We start from the raw sequence: 25703 nt of genomic DNA on the forward strand, positions 1-25703 counted from the left end.
AGCCAACTATGTGAAAAATTCTGCACTCAAAATGAGAAGGGGAATTTATTACTAATCATTGTATGAAGATCTAATGCAAACAATGTTCAAAATAGTGGCAAATACACTCCTTTATCTTGCCGTACATACTATCTCACATTAAGAAACATGACCCAGAAGAGGAGATATAATATAAGAAAGGAAGGCTACAAAACAGAGACAATTAGTCAAGTAAACAACTTGGGAACGACTGGTGGAAGAAATTGGTTCACAAGAGCAGAGAAAGGGAGGGAGGATTTGGCAGTAGAGACTGGGAGATTGTTCCAGGAATAGGAGGCAGTGTGAAACAAAATGCAAAGTGGAGAGTAGGAGGAAGAGATAAACCAAGGAATACACAGCGAGTCAGAGGGGAGTAAGAGAAAATGACAGCTCACGTTGCTTAAGGAGGCAGAAACGTAGTGCCTAAAGACAGAATTTTCCTAAGACATTAGGTCTAGCTTGCCTACATTTAAAAAAAACATAGGTTCTCTAATAACCAAAAAAAATATGGTCTAAAAGGCTTAACAACTCAATTTCACCAGAAACAGGCCAGCATGCTTAGAGTTTATGCATTTAATGCTGACAGAGGAGGGCTCATACAGTCTGGACCTCTGAAATTCACCATGTCACACAATATTCCAGACACACCGCAACATTACTGCATCCATATCCTGACTAAAGGCACTACTGGTTTGGTTGTGAAAAATCTAATATGCTTGCTGTACTTGCTGCATTCATCCCTTTCCTTTGTCCAGAACAAAGCAAAGCAGCATTCTGGAGCAATGGAAGGCAAGAGCTACATCAAGGCAGAAAGTTGCCTCAACTACATTCCAGCAGTGCTTTCTGCCCTTTCAGTTGTGAACCGTGTCCCACAGAGACAAAAGTGGTATTAGCTCGCTGACAGTTTAGATTACCTGCATTAAAGAATAATCCCAAGAAACATTATAAATGCTGAAATATCATAATTAATGTTGAAATCCCAAGTTCACACGTGCTAATTGATCTCACTGAAGTAACAGATACTTTATAGTTTTCAGATGACTTAATACTGTATCTTGTGCCTGGATGTGATGGGAGAGAAACAACTGCATTTAGCATTCAAGTCATTCAAACTCGACTTTGCAGCAACACTATAACTAAATAATTAATGCTTTCTTATAGCCTCAAATTAGATTAATACTATACTTCCACACATTATGTTTTCCTCCTTTTCCTACTCAACAGTGCTGCAAAAGAGAGAGCAAAGGCAGTCTGGATCCCAGCTCTGAAGTTTCCTATCTTCTTCACTGCAGACAAAGCACTAGAACTAAATAATTTTTAGCTAGACAGCAACTTTGAAGAGCTAAAGTTACTAAAATATATATGATAAACATATTTTAAATTTTTAGACATTAATTTTAGAAGTAAAATACTGAAATTAATTTTATCTCTAATTATTTGGTCTACTTAACTCTCACATAATTAATTTAGTAGCTGAAATATAAAGGTTAAACTTTTCTGAAAGAAATGCTGTTTTCTTATACAACAAAGAACTGAAGCCTGTAAAATTCAGTCTTCATTATGCATCTGGGTTAGTCTTTCTGCAGTAATTTGAAATGCTTTGACTTTGTCCCCACTCTCCCCTGAAGTGTTAAGTGACTTGCAGAGTATCTGTGATTGCAAGTGTTAATAGAAAGCACATTCAGAGGACCTGCTGACATTTTGGTACCTATAGCAAGAATCCTGCCCCAGTGGTTTCATGTTTATTTTTGCCCGTATTCCCCACTGCCTGCCTGAATTTTTCCAAACAATTTAGTTGACATGACCAGGCAGCATCATGAGGCAGCTGGCTGCCACTGGATGCAACCCAGCCTTCTCTCTGCTTGCCAGGTGCCAGCTTTACTGCCTGACCTCCCTCTCAGCTGAGAGGGGCATGGAGAAGTTCATTCAAGTTCACCAGTATTGCCCCATTGCTCCCAGGAGAGCAGACCTGAACATCATTCTCTTCCTCAGCCACACAAGGTGACAGTTTGACAAATGCATTGGTCATTTCAGCCTCAGGAAACCCAGGGACATGGCCCTTGGTTTCAAGCCCTGGTGTCCCTGTGCTCAGCCAGGCTGTCCCTGGGCAGCAGTGCCACAGGGCATGGTAAGAGTTATCAAGTTTTCTGCTACCCTCACTCAACTCCTCCAGAGTTAAGACAGGGTGACCGTTTTCTAATTCCTGCATGCATACACTAAGGACGCAATTCTGTCCTCTCACTCAAATGCCAACTTCCCAAAGCATTCAGACAGGAAGACTCCACAGATGAGCTACAGGCGAGGATTCTGTGTTCAAAAGACCAACATTAGGAGCTGCCAGAGGAACTTCAGTGCCCTGTTTGGTTTCTGTCTTTCTGTTCTTGAAGGGTTAGAAGAATAAAAGGACAAGCAGCATTATCACAGGAGATAAGACAGGGTGGGACATTAAAATCTTAATTTTTTTCTTTGTGCACTGGTCCACAAACAGCAGAAATGGGTTCAAAGAATCTTTGAGACAGTGAGAGTTCTTCATGTACCCTGTGGGAGGGAGCCAGACATCCTAAACACTAGAGGATTTAAGGGTAAGGCTGACTTCAGTCCTTTACTCCACTTTTACCTTGATGTGGTTACACATTTCCGGAACTCCATCCGGAAAATGGGAATCACATTACACAAAGATGCTGAGCATCAATGCCTCTACAGCACTTTGTGAACGTATCAGAATGAATTGGTATTCTGGTGGTACCTGGGTAAAACACAAACTTCAAAACAGTGATAAGGGTGGGATTGCCACCACTTGCTGCTCTACTGCAAACATTCCAGAGAACCAGATCTGAGACAGACAGAAAGTAAAAAATTCTCCATTAGTTCTCAATTAGCAGAAGCAGCTTGGTTTGCTGACAACATAAAGGCTGCTCCATGGAAGGGGTGAAAACTCTCTTCCCCTCCACTGCATTTTCCAGGCTCTCATATATTTCTTTTCCTTCACTGCTGTTATTTGCATCAAAAGGGGAATCACATTCATTCAACAAGAGCCCCCTCGGAGGTTAAACTACAGGCAGTGACATTTAATTTATTGAAAAGGGGGAAGACAGAGTTTATTTTAGGTCAAACTGCTTATATGAAGAATCACCTTGGACTCCACAAATACTCTGCTAAGAATACAAATGAAGAGGACATATATGAGTCCTCTGTTTTTCTGGGAGAGTTCCACTTCCCTCCACAATGCTAAACAGAGTAGTCAACCAACTGATGTAACATCTGCAGGCTGATCAATGCCATGAATGCTTCCACCTCAGAAGTAACACTTTATCTTCTCCCCCTTGCTCCTTATAGAAATACAAATCAAACAATCTATCAGTGGGAGACTCTGGTGGTTTCTATTATGTGCTCTCCCACATTCCCCATCCCTCTCCCCAGGAAGACTCTTTGGCCTTTATACAAATATATTCTGCATTTGAATTTTCAGTATAAAAATAATTTACTTATCCTGAAATGAAGCACACAATATAGAGTGGTCACTAAGCACCACAAAAAGGCTGAAAAGCTATAACACACCAAAGCAGAGAGAGGTAAATGTCTCCATTTGGGTTTTTTCAGTTCCAAAAAGGAGGGTCTCTGCATAATCTCAGCTCATATAAGGGGTATGAAAAAGCAAGACTATACTATGTTTGTACGATACCTAACTTCACAGCCTTTTGTTTGGAAGAAGGTATCACATTGACTGAAAGCAGCTTTTCAAACAGCAAGCTACAAAACCAAATTCCTTTGAGGAATATTTTGCATTAAAAATGTCTTCATACTTGCAGTGAAATATTCCAGCACCAGCCATATTCTAAGAACAATGTGTGCTCCCTCTCCACAAGCCCCCGGGCCGGGCTTGCTGACTCTATAGTGAGTTTGTTATTGCCCTAAGGGAGCATTAGACAATGAAGAGCTCAGAGTTCTCCTTTCACTTCATGCCTGGGCTCATCATAATGTGTGCAAGCAGGCTTAGTCTGCAAACTTTCCGTCTTTACATCTTCCACCTCCTATTTTCCAGCAACCCAACATTTTTTACAAATGACCACTATCAAGTGTCTCTTTTGAAACAAGATTATTGAAATCATCACTTTCTTTAGAGTGTTGCAGAGAATAAAACAAAGTTCCCAGCTTTCAAACGTAACTGAATGCTTTTACTACTGCACCAGGTGACTCCATCATGAAGCATCAGAAAACAGGCACCCCATGGAGTGATAACTACTCTAATACCTGCTCCTGTCCAGCTCTGCTCTACAAGTGGCACTTCACCTTGCTGGGAAAAAAAACCAGCAAGGTCCAGGTATGAAAGGAGGTACAACAATAGGAACATGTCTATATATACCCAAGTGGTAACACCAGGCTGAACAGGGGCCTTGCAATGTGAGCTTAACTATGCCTTGAGGCAAACGGCTGCTGTATTCCTGAAACACCTCTGACATACTGCAGCATCTTACTGTGCCTAACATGGTTCTTCCACAGGAAGGACAGCAGCAGGGTTAACAACTTTCTGTTATATTTCATCTAAGGTGAACAGCTAATACAGCATTTCAAATGGTTTAGAGAAATAGAGAAAGTTTATATTGAAAGATCATTTGTATTTTTTAGTAATTTCCTTCAAATCAAAGCTGAAAAGCCACATGGGAAGCTGTCTGACAATTCCAGCAGTGAAGTAAGATCCAAGATTTTCTGAGTTAGCAGCAAGTCAACCTTCAACAGGGTTCTTTGTCTCTCTTTTGGTTAAGTACTCCTATCAAAATATACCTTTTCTTTATATCTTTGGGATTCTTGAACTGGATGGCTTATGAAAAGGCCATATCCTGAAACAATATGGAAAAAAATTCACTGCAATTTTAGCTAACCTGACACATATGACATCACTTAAACAGAAACCATCACCCTTCCTCATCCTTTATGAGCAGAATTTAGGGAGTGAAGGGGAAGGGTAGAGAAGGTAATTGAAAATTGTGTTTCCTCTTCCATATAGCCACATTTCAGTGGGCAGGTTTTAGATGGCAAGAGCTACATCTACACTGTTGCTTACAATGCAGGCTAACCACCTAACTTATATTTGTTACTTTAAGATGAAAAACCGAAGACCATTAAGAAAAGAGGCCTTGTGAAAAGTCTCAAGTCTATGCTCCAGGCCATGCTCTTGCTTTCTACATCTGCAGTGTCTGGCCAAATTTCAGAAGCATCTGTACTATCAACATGAACGTGACTGGTTAATAAAAGAATCTTTTCAAAGACCCAAATTCTGTTTAATGTGCCTTGACAAGGAGAATGGCAGCTACACGTCAGCACGAGGATCAAGAATTCTCTTACTGACCAGAAAAACCCTCAATGTTCCAAGTGAATCTCTTTTCCCAAGAAACTAAAAAAATAATGGAAATCAAATATACTGTTAACCAAAGGATCATCATTTATCTGTGGTTAAAGGAAAAATAATATGTATAAAAATTTCAATTTCTAAGTTTTCATCTTGCTAAATATTAACTAAGCAAAACTAGCTTTGCTTTTGAGATGCAAATGAGAATTTAGATTGCTGTGTGACAAAACACTAGCAATTGTGGTTTAGTCCTCAGGAAACATATAAGACATCATCTGATTTTAAAAATGTTCTCTGTAATGGGTCTGATCTTTGCAATGATTTCATCAATTACCAATATTGCTGATATCTCTTCATCTACCAGTCTGGTAGCCAAGACATAAAGTGACAATGAAGGTTCAAGAGAGTATCTATTTATAGTGCATCATGAGCAGTAACCTGGGCAAAGGCGTGCGCAGCTACAACCACCTTCCTTGTGCTACTCAAGTGCATTAATGAGCCACCAGTTCATCACAGACCAGACTTCATCCTCCTCCAGCATATTTCAGAACCTGAATTTAACCCAGCAGCAAGGTTAGATGCAGAGACATTCTGTGAGGAGGGAAAAAGAGAGCAGGGGGAGGCAGAGGAGAAGGAACTAACAAGGAGCTTAATGAGCAAGGAACTATAGCAGGCATATCAGTATGAGATACAAGCCCTGCCAACTCCACTTAGTGCACTGCCTAATACAGTCACTAAATAGCAGCTCCTCCATCCTCCTCTCAAAGCATTGTCCTTGCAGATAATGACTGGTTAACAAGCAGTCAAACAGCAAGGCATGAAAGAAAACAGTGTTTTCTTGTAACAACCTAGGTAGCACTTAGACAAGGAATAGTGAAGATAGGCACAAAGATTCAAATTCCTACCTTTAATAGTGGAATCCTTACATGCAGTTACTCTATCCAAAGGGGTCAGACAGCAACCCAAGGAAAGACATGGAGCCAAATGGAAAGCAAGAAAGCCTGAGAGCTGGTCTTCACAAAAATCATACAGTGAGCTGGCCTTTCTGGAGAAGCACAGTTGGTAGATGGATAAACCATTAGTACCAGTGGCTGCCTTCCTTTACTCAGTATTGCCAAAATCTCTCACATTGTGTGAACCCAAGGATGCTGTAATTTTAAGCACAGGCAAATGGGAAAATGTAAATAAATTCATGCTATTAAAAAGAGCACATAAGTGCTGAGCATAAGCACCATTAAAGACTAGCAGCTATACCATACTGCAGCTACAGGTAGGTGCTGAGCAAAGCACAGTCCCATGTAAATAGTCCAAAAGCACAGCTCTCTTCCCCCCAGAAACTATCTTGCCTTGCAGCTCCTCTCTGAAAAGCTTCCATGTCACTCCCTGAAATCTCAGGAACAATGAGAGGAAAGTAAGGAAGATGGTGTGCAAAGGAAGGCACGGTCCAGTGCAAAGAAAAGCATGGTCCAGTGCTCAGCTTCTCATGGCACACAGCAGATTCGAGATGCTCCGTCAGGGTGGGAACAGCTCCATTCCTTCCTCCTCTTACACACTGTGCATCTAATCACGGTGGGGCGTTGAACTCCATTTGCACGGCAGACAATGGGATCTGGCAGCAGTTCAAAGGCATTCATAGCGAAGTGACTGAACAAGCTCACTGCTGGCGCAGGCAGGCGAGGATGCAGAGCGCCCCACTTTCCTCCCTTTCACTACTCAGGCTGCAAAGGCAGGTGCTGCACCATGGGCAGCAGCTCTCCTTTTGTTCCAGTGGCAAGAGGATCAAGGAGGAAACTGAAAAGGCACCACCACCAAGAACAGCAGCACCTAAACCCACATCAATAAGGTAGAGAGAGGTGGGGAGTGAGTGGGGGAAGAGGAGGGAGACAAAGAAGAGAGGGGCTGGCAGGCAGAGGGAGAGCAAGCAGGCAGGCAAAGGGGGAGAGCAAGAAAAGGGAGCCCACAGACAGCAGTGCCTGGCACCCTGACAGCCTGCTGCCAGAGTTCATCTTCTGAAGCTGTCACGGGTTTATGGATGCCTCTAGACTGACAAGCTGACAAGATGAGAGAAACTACACTCAGAAAATTTATTCAGCAGCAGTAAATTGCTTCTCTTGCCCTAATGTGGTTTGCAGGGGACTGATCTCAGGGAACTGATCTCATTTGGGGCAGTGCAGGGAGCAAATCTACTATGTATATTTAGACACTATTATTGGAATCTGGAGACTGGAATAAATCTACAGAGGGACAAAGAAAAATCACCTTCTTGTGCACCACTAATAAAAAATTAACATGTTAAAAGAACAAATGCATAAATCTCAGATTATACTCTGTCCCTATGTAAGCACTTTTGGTAGCAATGGTTGGGGGGTGGGGCAGGAGCTAAATTCCTGAAAGCCTGGCACAAGAAGGGCTCTCTACTTCAAAAGGTAACAGGAAACAGTGCTGTAGAGAAGCAGAGAGACAGGCAGGAAAGGAGGCACTTCCTACCACAGCAGCATACTCTGCTCTTCAAAGATGCAATGCCCCAGGTAAGCTCAAAGTTGTATCCTTTCCCAGTCAGGGTTTGGGAGTAGAGGGTTTTCAGACAGGATGACATACTAGCACACATCTCTAGAGGAGTTCCTTTAACAGGAGCTGACAGTGCACAGCAAACACTTCTGTAGTAACACAGGGAGACATTAATGCAATGGAATGCTACAGGGTAGTAGAGAGCACTCTGGAAGAAGCCTGAATCTCACTGATTCATCAAGTGCCATCTCTGTTATAAAGTGAAAAAAGCACCGCCTTAAAATTTCATCCTGACAATAACAAACTAAAAACTAAAATCAAAACCAAGGGTCAAGTACCAGGTTCTTGGGTTTACCTGCTATGATTTAACCTGCTTTTGTAGAATGTCCAGCTTTAAGGTCTGCCTCAAAGATATTTCCTACTGTCTTATTGTTTTGGCAGGACCAAAACCCCCCCCGGAAGCTAAGGTAGAAAATGTTTTAAAATATTTATTGAGAGTAAATTACTTTCCTTTTGAATTAACAATAAAACTCATTCAGAATAGGCACACAATATGTATTCTTTCTGTCCTACAATGGCACAATGATTTGCTCAGTGTTTTTTAATCCTAGAAGATATATTACAAAAGCGTTACATTACCTTATATTACAAAAAAAGAGCACAAATTCTTCATTCATTTATTTAATATGAAAACTGAAAAAAGCACTTTCAGAAGGGAAAGCACATAGCCACAAAGATATTTATTGCTAAGCGGTGAATAAAAGACGAGGTGCTGAGGGATAAGGATTACACACATAAAACTAGAGCTGCTATTCTAATCAATCAATGAAAGATAAATTGAAGTTGAGCACCTTTGAAAAATGTTGTTTCCATATCTAAGAGAGAAGACAATTCTCTATTATGCCTCATTTAAAAAAAAAATCATCTCACATACATGTCATGCTACAATGCAGCGCTGCAAATCTGCAAGCCTGTTTGTGAACTGCAGATGGATAATGCTGACAAAAATTTTCATAGAATCATAACCTAAAACCATTAAATTTTTTAGCTCTCGTCTATGCCAGTAAACAAACCCTTTCCATTCAAGCTGCAGTATGCAAACAGCAGATGTTGGAAATCTCTTGATACTCCACTAATCAGAAAGATGACAGAAAATTCTGACTCCACACAACAAAGAACCAATTTGTAAAATAACCACGATTTTCATGATGGGTTTCCACCTTTCTCCAGTCTCCAGTGTTTTATAGAGATTCAGGCTTACTGGACACTTGCTGGTAATCTTGTCAAATCTATTAGTTTAGAAAATATTAGAAAGAAGAATTACTAATGCTCCATATACACAAAGACAATTAACTTTTGCTCACTGCCTAAAGTCACAATTAACTTTTGCTACTGCCTTCATTATTTCTCTCAAAGGCTAGATTTTCTCTTCTTCATCTTCCTTAACCAAACCTCCTGCCTGTTCCCATGCCCTGCCAACTCCCACAACTATTCCACAGTGTCCCCTAGATCAATGGCAAGCAGAGGAATAATTTAACCCAACTGAGATTAAGCACTGTTTAGGGGCAAGTACATGGACTACATCTTCATGCTAGCAGGTAGTTATGGTGAGATTTCAATTGTATTTTTCTACACAGTTCAGTCCTAAGTACCCTGCCATAACACAACAATGTAGCTCTGCACAGTGTCAGTTTGTGGTGATTGTTTCCAAAGAGCCCTGGAAATAAAGGGAGAAATTATGGATATTTTACCAGTTAACAAAGTCTCTACTGCTGCTCAATTTAAGGACAGTCTCCCCTTCCAGGCAGATCCCCAGTCATTGGGATAACCCTGTAGGTCTTTCAATAACATGCCCCATGCTGTGATATACAACAAGGCCTTTCTGACACTATTGCATGATCTTTATATTTGCTACTCAACAGATTTTAATCACAGAGACAGCAGAGGCACAACTGCAGAATCATACAACGCCAGAGCAGAGGGTCTCCACCAGAATCACCAGACTACTTCTGAGGGGTCCAAGAACAGGTTTCCAAGAAAATCAAGCCAATCCTCAGAAGTTTTAATTCCCTGTAAAAATGTCAGTATCCTTATTACATAATTTTTTAGGTCTGTGAATTAAAACAGATTTGAAAAATAATTTTTGTGAGGGTAATGCCCAGAAAAATGAAAACAGACTCAAAATACCTAGTCATGATTCAGATGAAAGTCTCTCTTCTGTCACTGGCTGAAATCATGCGTGCCGCAGTATTTCTGGACCAGTCAGTATCTTTCCTCTACTTCTAATACCCATAATCTGGAAAACTCATCTAAAAATCAGAACTATTAACTCAGAGAAAGAAAGGTGTCTTTTAGAGTACCTGCACCTTAAGAAAGAATAATGGTTTTGACAAAAATGTTAACAGTATTTGCAATATTTCCTCCTAACCAGGGTCATACTGTGTAATGGAATAATTTCTAAGATATTGATAAGACCCAAACCTCTTGCTGTGCTTTGTATCAGTAGTTTAAAAGAGCACATGATACCAAGGGAAATATGTTTCGACTAAGTGGTCTTAGTTTGTAAATAACCCAATCTTGAAACAGTAAATAAAACAATAGCAAAATCTGACTGTCCAGGCAAATCTGCTAACAGACATATACTGAAATCCTAACTTCATAAAGCAGGACACTTGATAATCCTGTCTGATGCCTCTCATTTATTGAGCTATACTACAATGTTTACTTGAATTTTCATGAAGACTTTAAACAACTGGACAAAACACATTTTTCATGCCCTGCCACGCTCAAAGGATATGTTTTTCTGTTACATGTTTTTCAAAATACCTCAGGTTTATGTTGCTTTTCACACTGATTACACTTGAGAAACAGTTAAGGCCTAAATAGTTCTGGCTACCAAAACATAGGAAGACATGTGCTTGTTTAGTTTACATTCTTTGAAATTGTTTTCTTGATCAAGCTTTATTTGTAAGTCATCATGACACAACAGCACTGATAGTTCTATCCAGGAACAATTCTTAAACTCCAGACAGAAACACATAACAAATCTAGAATGGCTTATGGTAATGTGCCAAGTAAGAATTACACAAGTTCTTCAGTCACATACACACACCCCCTCCCCATCCCCAGTCTACCCTGTTCACAGATCTTGTCCCCCAGGGCTCTGTCCACCATCTCACTAATTCAGTTTACCATATTTACAGCTGGAGACAATACACAGTATATAATGTAGCCAGTCCCATAAATCTTGAAGCTCTCACTGAAGCCAGCAAAGACCAAACATATATGTGTGTAAATTTCCCTGTAAAAAATACCAGCAAAGATAGATTACTATTGAGGTACTTAAATACCGCACTTACTAGCTGAAAAAAAGTTTATTTCCTTTGAGTTTCTCCATTCTTCCTCACCCAAATATCGATACAGAATATATATTACCTTATCTCTTTTATAAAAGATAGTTAGGCACAACTCAAGATTTTCTAGGGATCACCAAGGGAGAAGATAAAACTGCTCATGCAGCTTAGCAGCTGTGGAAGAGACAGAAGATTCAAGGATGCACTTAACCCAGCCAATATCTGCTTGTTAACAGAAGAACAGCTTCCTCTCCTGAATTTCCCCTTTCAGGATAACAGAGCACCCCAAAACACAAGGAAGTCTACAAATAAATCCAACAAGAGCTTATTGCCTTAACAAGCCATGTGAACATTGCCAGAATGGAGGCTGGGATTGGGCTGAGAATAGAGATTGACTTTGCAGACTTGGGTGGGTAGAATCTCTTCAGCTTCAATCAACTCATTTTATTTGCACATATTTTGGTACATTTCTAGTTGGCTTGGATGTTCATGTCATCACTGGTGGAATCTACCCTACCTGAAATTCAATCAAAGACAGCTATGTCATATTATCCTTTTTTTTTTTTTTTTTTGTCCTGGCACTGAAATGGAAAACAAGAGTGGTTCTTGAAAAGGTCCTTCTTGCCACTCTGGTTGTAGTTGATGTTGGAATTAAGAGGGGAAACAAAACAAAGCAAAACAAAGCAACAGTAAAAGGTTTGTATCCTAAAAACACATCTCTGTCTCTAAAAGCAGGAGTCAAGTGAACCACTATCCACTCCATTTGGAATGAGTGCCTATCCAGCGAGACAACAATTTCTGAAGCCAGAATAGACATGTCAGTGAAAACTCTTTTCTTTTTGTTCAGTGAAACAAAGAGGCTTTGTTATTGGTACCAGTTATATAATTAAAATTTGTGTGAGATGGCAGTACAGGGAACAAGCAGCCTTTCATCCCATTAAGGAACTAAAGGTGTCAGTACCTGAGGGCACCATCAGCCTTTGATGACATGGACTGTTCTCAAGTGGACCTCCATGCACTCCCCCTGCACCATGATTTAAGGCTTGGCCTGGCCCCCTGCTCTCTGCCTGAACTTTGCTGCAGGTATACCTGTCTGCAGCCTTGCCTCTGGCTTCGTCTCCTGGATTGACTGAGGCTGTAGGAAGCTCTTCTTCTGGAAAGATCCCTCGTATATATGGCGTAACTTGAACCTAATTCTGTCTTTGGCCCTGTCTCCTGGGTGGCCTTTGAACCCATGCTGCTGCTTTGTCTCCAGCCGCGTCTTAAACTCCTGGATAGAACCTCATTGCTCCATCTTACCTGGGAGTGTCAACAAACCCTGTCACTAGGAGCCAGCTCTGCCTGCCATGCTCAGACCCTGTGGAACTGTGCCCCATCAGTGGTGGCACTACTGCACTGGGGTCACCCTTGCCTTCTGACTTGCCTCAGCTCCTAGCTCGTGCTGTACCCTCACAAGAGGCTGGTGCATAGTGGTTGCAGGAACAAATTTAAAAATTAGTGGAAACAATATTAATCTCTTAACTGTCAGCTGTCCAGGTCTTTTCTGGGAAACCCTCCAAGTTGTCCATAATCAAAGCCTAAGTTGATTTCTGAAGCCTTTAAGCATGGCCTTCAGACAGACCTTGGCAGTTTGGTGTGGGCCTTGGACCAACAACTTTAATACCAGATACAGTAAATATCATCTGAGAGACTAACAGAGTTTTGTAGTGTATTAAGCACATGAATCATTTTGTGGAAGAAGGTGAAAGAAAGGAAGAATATGAATCTACATTTGTAGAAGAAAACCTAACAATAATGTGTTACTTTTCCATGTTAAGGGAGGAGAAAAGCTCTTAATGAATGCAGCATTCCTCAACCATGATATTCATTTAAAATGCATGATGAATAGGGTGAAAAGGGTCAGAGCTAAGCCATTCAATTGACAAACAGACGATACATCCAAGAGGCAGGAACATGCCCTCACAAAGCACCCTAAGTCATGCCCTTCTGCTTTGTAATTAATTTTTTATTTCTGTTCAGCTGTGCTCACATTTCTTATCTCACAGATCTCCAAGGCCCACTTGGGGACAAAGTATGCTTATATGGAGGAAAGGATAATGAGATTAGTGGGTATGGCTATGCAGGTTGCTAATCTTACATGGTCTTTACACTTCATAGTGCTTACAATTTCAGATAGTTAATTAATTTTTGTATTAATCTTTAATACTTGACAGACTCATCTTCAGCAACAGCCAATCCTTAAAAATGATGTAAACTGTAACTGGCAAAAATCCACCATGAATGTGCCAGTTCTCAAACTTCAGACCAATAAGCTAATTAAAATGTTCAAAACCAAATCCTGTCCAAGCACTAGAATTCATCCCTACTCAATAAATGTGTCACAATGTCATGAAGACGTACCATTTAAATAAACTGGCACATCTCTGGAGATGTTTCGATGACAGCACCTCTTTGATAATATTAGGTCAATTCCACAAAGTTTCAGAGGAACTGGTTTACTGTAACCTGCTCCAACATGGAGATGAAGAACTCGTGACTGCAAAGGAATACCTGGCAGATAAATTCTTACTAGAACCAACTAACAAAACAGACACAGTTCGGAACCAGAGAAAGTTAAGATATAATAGAAGAGAAAATAAGTTATTTGCCCCTCTATTTTTGCTACAACTGAACAGAGCTGAGATATCTCACAGGAAAATAAAGACTTTTGGGAAAATAAAGATTTTCTGAAAAGTAAACTACAGGCATTTTGGCACTCACTTTCTGTAATTTAACTGTGGGATATTGCTGGCATATGCAGGAAACATTAAGACATTAGTCTTAAGCAATAAGTAAGTATTGCTGAGGATGAACTAACTACATACTAGTACAAGAAAAGCCTAAATTCCACTTTTAAATTAATAACAATAACTTAAATTTTCCAATAACTCTGCTTTCATGTTGAGTGAAATGGATTCTGCATGGACTACCTGGCTGTATATTCTAACTGCATGGTCCCCTTTCCATCTCCTATAATTTCTACATTTCTGTTGTCTTTCCCATTTTCTACTCTTTGTGTCAATGAAATCATTGGTGCAGTAGCAATTTACTGTGGCTGTACCTTAAGTCAAACATTGCTCTCCCTTTGCTCTTCTAGCCATGATGTCACATATACATTGACACTAGTAGAACACGTGAAGGATTCCATTAATAAATTAATAAAAATAAATTAATAAATTAAACTCTTTCACTTACTATAAATATCTACCAATTTCACACACGAAAATTACACCAAGTATCTCTGGAAGTACACCACTATTCAAGCTGAGTAGAATGCTAATGTGGTCACTACATTCATTCTACTCCATCTCAAATTTTTGTGTATTTTTAAAATCTTGAGTTTGCAAACTTAGCTGCAGCTTCTTCTACCAGTTTACTCTTCATAAGAATGTACTGCAAGTATACAAACATGTATCACACATTTCAGGTTATTTTTGTTCCTTTACTAGTCTCTCTGCAAAACTGTTAAAAAGTTTACAGGAGACAAGATTTAGTATTATTATCACACTGGAATGAGCCATGATAACAGGGCCACACCAACTACATAGGGCATACCTCTCTTCCAAAATCCTTTTATCTATCCAAGGCCTAAGGACTCTTATCTCTAGAAAACTCAGGGTTAGGGTTAGGGTTGTGAAAAAGCATAAAGCTGCAGTGTGAGTAGCTGCCAAAAGAAAGTGGGACCTGCGTGGACATCAGCCTGGGGAGAAATCTTTCATTTGGGTAACAGTATCAGAGCCATAACAGGAAAATTAAGGTAAAGTTCAGCTTCTGGTTGACACACAAAGGAATTCAGAATTGTAGCATGCGTAGGGCTCAAAGAGCCCAAAGTCCTTGTTTCAGCATATCCACCTTTCCCCACCACCTCAGCTACCCTACACTGGAACTCAGCACTAAGCACCAGCTCTGCCATCTCCTTTCTATAAACCCAGGCTACCTGCCTAAGTCATGAGCTGCTTCATCCTCCCTTCTCTGCCCCCTGATTTTCTGCACAGTTAAAGCCATAGCGGTCTACTCATATAAAGCAATCTGAGAAATCCATACAGCACTCTTTAAGGCATGAAAAAGTATTTTAATCAGATTTGTTCAGCACACATACAAAACTAAATAATCTCTGTTCTTTCCAAGAAAAAAATCTAAGAACCTTTCGCTGGACCACATCATTCATCCTTCTACTCCATTGATTGTAGGAACTTCCACTCCTAAGACAGGATTAAAACTTCTGTAAGTATATTAACACCTGAAAATTATAAATATTACAGGAGGCTGAATCTCTGCGAGTTTTCCGACAGACAACTTGGCAGAACAGTGCTTTTTTTTGCTACATTAGAGTGTAGTATTCAAACGTATATACTAAACAAACTCCACAAGAATAACCTTCCCTCACTATTCATCCAGACAGAAATGAGGGGGAAAAAAAAGTAGGACTCCTTTCCTTCAGCACAGAATTTTGACCAATCCAGTATTTCTATTTTTAATTTTTAATTACCTTTATGATATTTCCTGTGGGTTTAAGTCATGAATGCAGTTCCAGTATGCTGGGAGCAACATAAATAGTTATTCCCAAAGGGATCTTACAGTTGTTATGCATGGGTCAGAGATTCTGTGAAACGCAAAATCTGAAACTTTAAAAGCTTTTTAGCCCACATCCTTCCCATTTCTTTTCAAAGGCAGAGTTAATGGATAATGAATGACATTGCCCCAAATTTTGCCCAGAAGGTATGGAAGTAGTAACTCCATCTAAATAAAGTAATATTTAGCAGTAAGCAACCACCCAGTCCTATCACAGTATCGCAGTCCCAGAACTGCATGAGAAATTCCTTCCTGATCTAAGTTAACTCACCTGCCAACTTTATGCTGCCAACTGTACAACTGAAGACCAAAGACATGAAATTGTTTCCTCTGCAATTCCTTATAGAGGGATGAAAAAGGAGTGCAACTTCACACTGCAGCAAAATAGTCTAACCTCCTCCTAATCTGTGTCTCTTTTCTGACACGAGACTGCTCAGAAGGACTTGAGGCCTTCCCCTCGCCAAATCTGGATAGGTCAGTCCATAAAAATGCAAAAGATTGTGCACCTACCTTTGGTCACAGTCTGGTGAAGGAAAATACACATCCGTTGCTTCACTCAGGAACAAGGTTCTGTTTTAAAATAAATAAAGAGACAAAACAATACTTAAAACAATCTTTCCCTCTCACTGTTCCCTAACATTAGCCTTCAGCAGTGTCGGTAAACATTTACTTATCAGGAGCACCTTCGCTCTCCACAACCAAGGTAATGATTACATTACACTAAACAGGGCAGGAGGACAGATTGAGGCCATGACAACAGCCATGCTGGCAATGACTAGAAAATGACACAGGGCTGCACTGCAGCAAGCTCAACTGTGCAAGAGTGAGAAAGAGTGGGACAACATGAGAAATGGCAAATGCAAGGGGGAAAAAATCCCCCCAATCAACAAACCAGGAACCTGGATTTAGAACCACAAAGGAAAAAGAAGTTTACAGAACAAACAAATTCAGTATGAGCTGAGAGAACTGGAAATGCCAGCACAATCTGAACGGGATTTCTCACACCTGTTCATTAATATTGTTGTCTTTGAAACAACCAACAAAGCAAACTATAAGATGTTACCTTCTTTTGTCTTAGCCACAGCTAAATCAGTTAAGTAAAACTTCAATGGTGTGACAAAGTCTATGTAGTCTATTCTCAAAGCCTTCACAATTAGGTATACTGTGAAACAAAAACAAGCCACTCCAAGGAGGGAGTCGCACCCTCCTCCAAACCTTTGCCTGGCAGGTGATCACAGGGATGGAAGTACTTTGTGAAGCCAACTGAGCTCAGGAAACGCATGTATGTACACACACACAGACAGGCACACAGAGCAGCTGGCCAGGGAGGGCGCCTCAAGAGTCACCAACACCTCAAGGGAGGGCACAGACTCGACTGCTATAATTTTACTATACCTGTTGGACAGCCTCTGAAGTCAGATCTTTCACATCAGCAAAAATTCTGACCTTTGAGTTTCCAATAATCTTTAATACCTCTACAGCCAATTACTAAACAAGAGCCACAATTGCTCTGCTTGTAGATATAATGAAGCACACCCAGCTCTCTGCCTTCCTCACATAATTACAAGAGCAAAAGTTTCTACTTTTTCCTAGTTAGATAAAGATTAGTTTAGTCAAAAAGCCAACTATCTTTCTGCAGGACACAATTTTTCTCTTTTATTTTGATCCATAATTCTTATCTTCCTTCACTAAATAATTTGAGAAGGCAGAATAAGAAGCCCTGCATGCCTGGCCTTCACAGATCCCAAAACACTAGGGTAAACATCCGAACAGCCAGATGAAACCACAAAGCAACCAAACTACAGAAGATGTGAATGTTTGATTTCACTGTAAAAAGAACAGACAACTAAAGAAATGGGTTTTTTTTCACATAACAACCTCGTGAGAGTAATTGAGAAAAACAGTCAAATTAGGAAGTTAATTATTAGCAGAATTTATAAAATTGTACCCTCATGGTAGTTGGTAAGACCCATGCAAGTAGATACACCAACATCCAACTACTAGCATTTAATAGAAGTTTCCCATAGGGGTTGGCTCTCTGTTTCACTGCAAAATATCTTGCACTGTCTGGTATAAACTATTACCAAAGTGCTGATTTGGAACAAGATATACTATCACTCTGATCTACTTGAGTTTACTTTCCAGAATACAGAAAACTTGAAAAAAACCCAAAAGGATTAGCAGATAGCAAATTCAGGGGAGACACTTAGAGAGGAACGCAAGTTTCAAATAATTTTGTCTTCAGCTTTTAAAAATGCAACTTACTCCTGCTTACAGAAACTCAGAAAACTGTTATAGCAAGGAGGTGAAGAAACTGCTCTTTGTGCCAATTTTCCACTAAGGCATGTCAAAACAGATACAAGCAGAAATGCAACAGAGCCTGGTAAGAAGGGGGCAGAATTGAATGCCAGCTGAATGGCGTAACAGGGAATTTAAACTGAATGCAATAATTGATAAGTGATTAAACACAAAGAACAGAGCAATATTATCAACCAGATAGAAAAATCTATCAGTAGAATGAGACTGGGACTGGCCAAATCTGATTTCACTACAAGATCTATTTTACAGAACCTCAAATTAAAGGAGCAGGTTAAAGCAACATGAAAGGGATGACACTGTTGTCATTTCCACAGAAAGCCAAGTGACGTGGCAAAAAACTTACCTAACAATTTCCCATTTCCCTCCTCCATACATATTCTTGTGCCTATGTCATCCCTGAGAAGCAAACAGATCTGTATGTTTGCAAAGCCCTAAGCACAAAATGTACATTACTACCATTATCAACAGCTGCTTAATACCAGCTCCCAAATGCTGAACAGAAAGAAGCAACCCCACATTTCATCTCTAGGCATCAAAGCATTTACTAATGGAAATGAAACTCTGCCTAGCACACAATTAAGTGATTTTTGGGAGGATGCCATTAACTCTAGAAGCATCATATCTTTTCCCATGTTTGTATTTACTTGCAAATTTACCAGCCATAACAGTGGAGTGGGAAAGCTCAGGAGCTTGTGTGCCAGCCAGGCAGGCTCCTGCAGGAGCTCCTGTTAGTCAGGGTGTGCACCGTACAGAGACTCAATAAGCAGTGACATTTGTATTCCTGACAGTTTTATTTCTTCAAACACCAGTCACACTGGAAGTTTCACAGTACTTTTTTACCCCAGAATAAAGGCCAAATCTCAGTATAAAAGATGGTGTCTGGAAATCCCATGGCATATATGAGAGCACGTGTGTGGTCCCTCTTCACCATTACAAGATAAAACAGCTTTCAGGAAAATGAGAAGGGTGCTTGGTTTTTTTAAGCATAAAACCCTTAATATTTACACTAATAAAATATAACAGGGTCCTCTTAGTCAGAAGAATAGTATTCACACAGGAGCCCAACCAGGCAGAACTATTTTCCCATGAAGATCTTATCCTCAGTCTGGGTAAACAATCCAAGTTACACTAGACAGACAACAGTTCTACCCTGTATGTCTCTGTAGTAATTACACCAAAGAAATATGTCCTTAGCTTAAAAATACTAATCATTTTAACAGCCCAAAGCACAGTGAAAACATATCATGATAAAGCATACATGGGGACAAGAGAATATAGCTTGATATAGTCAAAATATGCAAATATTTACAGGAATATGAGAAGAGAAAGAAATATAGAAATAGAGAGTAGGACACAGAATAGAAAGCCCTACTTACCAAATGGTGGATATTTGAGTTAATTTCTGCAAAAATCCAGAATTCAGAATAAAAACCACAGCCACCTAAGGTCTGTATTTCTTCAACAAATACTTAATAAGAATTGTGCAGTTTTACAGTTCAAAGCTGCAAAAAGATGAGCAAAGACATGGTTGGCTTTCTAATGGTTATAGGAAGTAAGTATGGATGGACTGCCACAATCAAACTGGAAAAAAGGAAAATATACATAGAGAAGGAGACGAGGAAAGACAAAGCTATCTGGGAATGAGTGAAACCAAGGAACAATTATCAGAAAATACTACTGTCAGAAACTGCAAATGCTCAAGAAAAAGGACCGTGCAGAAAATTGCATTCAGTGCCAGAATCTCCAAATAAGTGAAGGAAATGGAAACTAGGTAGCAAGGATATGCTTGAAATAGTTAATTAAGGACATCGGACATCAAAACACATGATGTGTTGCCTTGACATTTATTTGAGACTACATCTGAAATACTGCATCCAGCTCTGGAATACCCAGTACAGGAAGGACGTCCACCTGTTGGACCAAGTCCAAAAGGTGGGAGACCGCCAAGATGATTAGAGAGATGGAGCACTTAGTTGTGAGGAAAAACTAAAATAATTGGGACTGTTCAGCCTGGAAAACTGAAAATTTGGGGTGACCTAATTGTGGCCTTCCTGTACCTGAAGGAAGTCTATAAGAAACATGGAGAGAGACTACTTACAAGGGCATGTAGTGACAAGACATAGGGGAATGGCTTCAAACAGAGTAGGTTTAGATTAGATAGTAGGAGGAGATTCTTTACTGTGAGCGTGGTGAGGCACTGAAACAGTGCTGCTCAGAGAAGCTGGGGATGTCCCATCCTTGGAAGTGTTCAAGGCCAGACTGAATGGGGCTCTGAGCAACCTGATCTAGTAGAAGGTGTCCCTGTCCATGGCAGAGGGGTTGGAATGAGATGATCTTTGAGGCCCCTTCCATTCTGTGATTTCATGATAGTTCCTGTATTACTCATTCACATAGATCCAGCAGAATTGGTTTAGGAAGGAAAATGTTTTCTGAGACACATTGAAGTGAATACAAGTGAACTTGTATTTTTCACAAGAGAAAGCAGTCTAATTTTCAAAATTCTAGATCTGATCTCTTAATTTTTTCCTCTCCCTCTTATATGAGGGGTTGTCTTTAATGTAATTCACCAGCAAATTTTTCACAACAGAAGAAAAAAGCAGAACCATCTGATGAAGAAGAAGCATCAAGGTCACAGCACACAGCCTACCAGAGTTCAAGAAGTGTCTGGCTAACATTCTCAGGCCCTATGATGTGATTCTTGGGGCTCTCCTGTGCAGAGTCAGGAGTTGGACTTTGATTATACTTGTGGGTCCCTTCCAACTCAGAATATTCCAAGGTTTTATGATCACTTTGATAATCTAAAGCAAATGGCTTAGTACAGTTCATCATTCATCCAAAGCCCTACTTCAGATCTTGCATGTCCTTATGGGGCATGGCCTTGCCTGTACACAAAGGAAAGGATTCCTCCCTATAAGCCTATTCATGGCACTAAGGGCAGGAGGCCCAGGCCCTGTCTGCCATCAGCATGATTGTGCTTGCTTGCAACCATGCTGCTGAAATGTTCATGACCCTGACTGCTTCAGCAGTCTGATTTTCAGAAAGGCCAATGCAAGCAGTGAAGTGTTAAAAGAGTAATGCTGTTTTTGCCTCTGCCCTTTCCTCTCCTGCTATCATCTTAGCTGTATGCCACTGGACAAGCAAAAAAGCTAACCAACTGCAATCAAGGTCAACGGGGGAAAAGCTATCAGTAGCCTTCTTCCCAGGGCTGCAACCTAGCAGCTAAAATCATGCCACCTTTGTGAGAAGAAATTTGTAAAGAAAGGGGCAATGACTATAATATTACAAAAAGATCTCTCCTAGTTCTCGTTTGTTTTTGCTCTCATCAGGTGGTAAGAAAGAAGCAGCCTTCTCAGCTGATTACGCTCCATTGCTTTCCTCCCTTCCTCTCCACTCCCACCTTTTGGTTGTGACCGTTCCTTAACGAGCAAAGAAGAGTCCTTAAGAAGGAACAACTATGATTTATGTATTAGATAGATAAATCTTGAATGACTGTCAGTTTCCATCCTGCCACAGAGCCACTGCCTCCTGGCAGCAATGCTGTAATTAAGTTGATAGCATTGGGTATTCTCTGAAATACTCGGTTAAAGTAGTACAGCACTGCATTTAAACCTTTCACCCCATTCTGATAATTTAAACAATTCTGCTAATGGCTTGTTTAGGCTAATCCTCCTCAAAGCATTCCAAATTAAGAGCACCCAAAAGGACTGAAGACACCTAGTTTGGTACTTGTCTTTCCCTGGTCCTAGTAAACCATGGCTCACACAGTCAAAGCAATGCCTTATCCCTCTGCACTGGTCACAAAGCCATTGCTATCTTAAGAAAAATAGCATTAAAAAAATCAGCAAATAAATAACCAGATTTATGAAAGACAATCATGTGTTATGTTTCCAGACAGCCTGAAAACACCTAGGTGCCCAAATCCCACAGGAATCAACTTAATGTCAACCAAAAGCTATGTAAAGGTTTTGTACCTAAATGGTGACCTCCAGTGAAGCTGACAGCTACCATGATGGAGAATTTGAAGAGGATAATTTGCTTCTCTCATTTTATTCTTCTATTAAATAAAGAAAACTAAGTCAGAAGCCTGTCGACTTTATGTTTTTCCTTTATCACTGTCAATATTTGATCTGGACAGTGTTGCCTCTTCAGGCTCCTTATGCTTACTTCCATCTCTGTCTTTTAACATAAATGATGTGCACTCTATATTGCAGAGCAGGTTCCTCCAATATGTCACATGCTGTTGGGGAAAAAAGTATAAACAGCTCCTTGCTTAACCTCACCCATGGGCCTATAATGATATGAATCTGCAATTCTAAATTATGACACACCCCCACTAAGGAATGAATTAAAACTAGAATTAACATTGTTCATTTTTTATAAAGGAGGAGGCCAATAAAGCCATGAATCTATACACAAATATAAAACACATTTGATATGATGGTAAAGACACGCTGCAATAAAAAATTGAGTTTTGCCCGTAGTTCAATGTAAATCTGCTGTTTAAACAACTTTTTTCATATGCACTTTGAAATTCATAGTAGTAACCTCCAAGATGCCCAAAACATGGCCATACCACAGTTGGCTGTACAGAAAAGTATGTATAATGAAAAGAGATACTCAATCCAATAAACCAAGTAAAAAATTACAGATAGTTTTCCTGGATACAAACACACAGAGCTGAATGAAATCCAAATGTAGAAGAGTAAGTATAATATCTTGAAGCCAAATTGGGCAAGACTTGTTGCAGATTGCCTGTACCCACACCTGTTTTATTTCCATACATGGAACAGAGAAAACAGGTTAAAAAAAAATCATGTTTTTAGGGGAGTGAAGGGAAAGAAGAAATTAAAACTTCTTACCCAATTACTATTTACATACTTGCTTAATGTTCAGCCCTAAAATCGGCTTAGCCAATGCTCAGAAATAGACGTATCTTCAGGATTTTCCTCACACTTCAGGAACCACAGCCTTCTTTCTCTTTCCACAGAGTCTTCTCAAGCTGTGCTCCTCACTGCTACTACTTTCCAACATGCCCAAATACCTGATTCCTGATGATTAAGATTGCAGGTGCAGTCAGTTGAGGAATACACAAATGTTGAACAGACTGTTCCCTCCTCCCTCCCTCGGGGCTCCCAATTGTCACTGAGGTTGACTGTATAAATGCTCAAACCATCACCAAACTTTCCCACATTTGGAAATAGATACCTGATCCACCCAGAGAAATCTCCACTACCATATATGCTAGTTTGGAAGTATATTTAAATATACTATTTTACACTATCATTCCTGTTCCTTTATGTTTTCTGGCATGCAGAGGCAAAACAATCTGCTGCACAAACCTATTTTGAAAGACTACAAATGATGCAGTTGCTTGATCCTACTGTACATTATGCCTGGAAAAAAAAATCTTTGCATAAATCAGTAATCATGAGATAATAATACAGATTATGGCTACTGAGAGAGCAGTGCCCGAACAATCTGAGGAGAGCATTATCAATTCTTTCAATGCTAAAGGTACAAGGACTTGGCTGCATCATTTTACTTGATTTTTTGAAGTCAACAATCTGACTTTGATTGAATTGTAAGGAAGAATGGCATCTGAAAAAAGGTATACATGATCAACCAACCTGAGTTCAAGGAACACCACAAATGCTTTGAGATTAGCAGTCAGAAAAGCCTGCAGATTCTCTAGGACACTGGGTTATGATCAGGGAGAAGTGTCAGTACTTACAGATTGACTCATGGAAGCACAACTAGAGCAGCTCTGTGTGGCATTGTTTGACAGCCACTGACCCAGAAAGGCACTAAAGCTGTACATAACACTCCCAATGCAGGCAGCACTCAGCTCTGTGCTCTTCTGCTGGAAGGGAAACACTGCACAAAGCTCCACAATTTCATAGTTCACATAAACAGCTAAAGAAGCTTTTGTGCTTGCAATGAAATGAAAATTTCTGCTCACCTTCTTAATTTCCTTTCATATCTCAAGTTAAAAGCTCTCTGCTGCCATCCTTCTTTCTCTTCCACTGTCTTATTCTATCCTTTCACAGTAATTCTGAGTCAATCAGATTAAATTCCCTGTGTTTTCATACAAACATCTGACTTTCCTGGCTTCACTGGAATCTCAGCAAAGGCCCCCCTCCACTCCTCTCATCCCAAGACATTGAGGCATGCACAACTTTCCCTGAGCATCATTTCAGAATAAGGCCACACTTGTGTTTTTAAGAGAGGAATCCAGCCAGCTGGAGGTTTCTTTATGGCTTCACTAAGTGAAAAGCCTTTTAGACTTGTAGACTGAGCCAAAACCTTGACCTACCATGCCCTTGTGGGGCCAACAACATTCTTCCACTACTTGAGAGAGAAAGTACATGAACTGTCAGTTTGGACAATGCACTCAGGCACATGGTGGGATTATTGGGGTGTCCTGCACAGAGACAGGAGTTGGACTTGTTGATCCTGATGGGTCCCCTCTAAGTCAGCATATTCTGCTATTTTATGGTTCTGTGACTCCACAAAAATCATGCAACATGGCAAGAGAATATTATCATGGTATGACACTATCAGTGTTTCAGTAGAAAAAAACAAAGAATGGTCCCATGTGCAGAGCAAATATTTTTTAAGGCTTTGAATCAACTCTGCTCTATTCTAAGGCGGTTAGAAAAAATATTTGAAAGCAGAAGATTCGGTTTGAGTTTCAAAAGACATTCACGTATCAGCATGAGAATCTGATCAAATGCTTGTCAGAGCCATCAGAAGTATTTCCACTGAATTCAACAAGCACTGGGTCAGGATCTAAATTTATGTTATGTCAGTATTTGTACATACATTTACAGATATGAACACCATGCTGTACACTACTACCATAATTTTTTTGCATGTAATTGTCTAAGCATTACACATGAATCACAGCAAAGGGTTGGATTTTTAAAATAATATTAAAAAATTCCTTCTCCTTTGGGACCCAGCCATAACCTGTTCTTATCTCTGTAATAACATAGATTTTCATCTCACTAATCTTCTTCCATCCTCAATACAAAAAGAGAATTTGCAAAGTGGATGACTAACCAACCCCCTTTCAGTTAAGCATCACTCTACTTAGGTGTTTTGACACTCCTAAACTATATTTTTCTACTCATTTTTTTGAAAATGTGTATTCCTTTTGTTTCCCTAGATTTACAACAGACAAAGTCAGAGACAATGCTCCATTTGAGTTACCTCATAAATCAGCAAAAACCTTTTCCATCCTAGCAGTGCAAACAGAAACTTGTCCAGCCTTAGATAATAAACCATCTTGCTGGTGAACTGCATAAACCCTCACACTGCCCTGAACACACCCACACTCCCATGAACTAAGGCACCTGCAGATTATAAGGCTTTTCATGGGAAACAGTTTTTTTCTCATTCCTTCCCTTCATCTTAATTACCAGTCTAACCTGAATTGTATAAACCAAAGGAAAATAATTTCCCAAATGCCAGCACTTAAATCACTTTGTACTTCCAACCACCATTTTCACCAGGCAAAGGCTCTGCCATCTCACCCTCACCCAGAC

The 25703-nt window shown here is 40.0% G+C and overlaps 1 protein-coding gene across 7 annotated transcripts in view; it reads right to left on the reverse strand.

Moving 5' to 3' along the window:
* Positions 1-25703, reverse strand: part of NDST2 (N-deacetylase and N-sulfotransferase 2) — a 131684-nt gene that overhangs the window by 35169 nt on the left and 70812 nt on the right. For 2 of the 7 annotated variants that reach the window (XM_053948984.1, XM_053948987.1), the window contains exon 2: positions 16348-16407. The gene's annotated coding sequence lies outside the window, so the exon portion shown is untranslated. The other 5 variants (XM_053948989.1, XM_053948991.1, XM_053948985.1 and 2 more) reach the window with 5 other exon arrangements.

This window comes from Vidua chalybeata, chromosome 8 (assembly GCF_026979565.1).
Source record: "Vidua chalybeata isolate OUT-0048 chromosome 8, bVidCha1 merged haplotype, whole genome shotgun sequence".
Taxonomy (NCBI): Eukaryota; Metazoa; Chordata; class Aves; order Passeriformes; family Viduidae; genus Vidua; species Vidua chalybeata.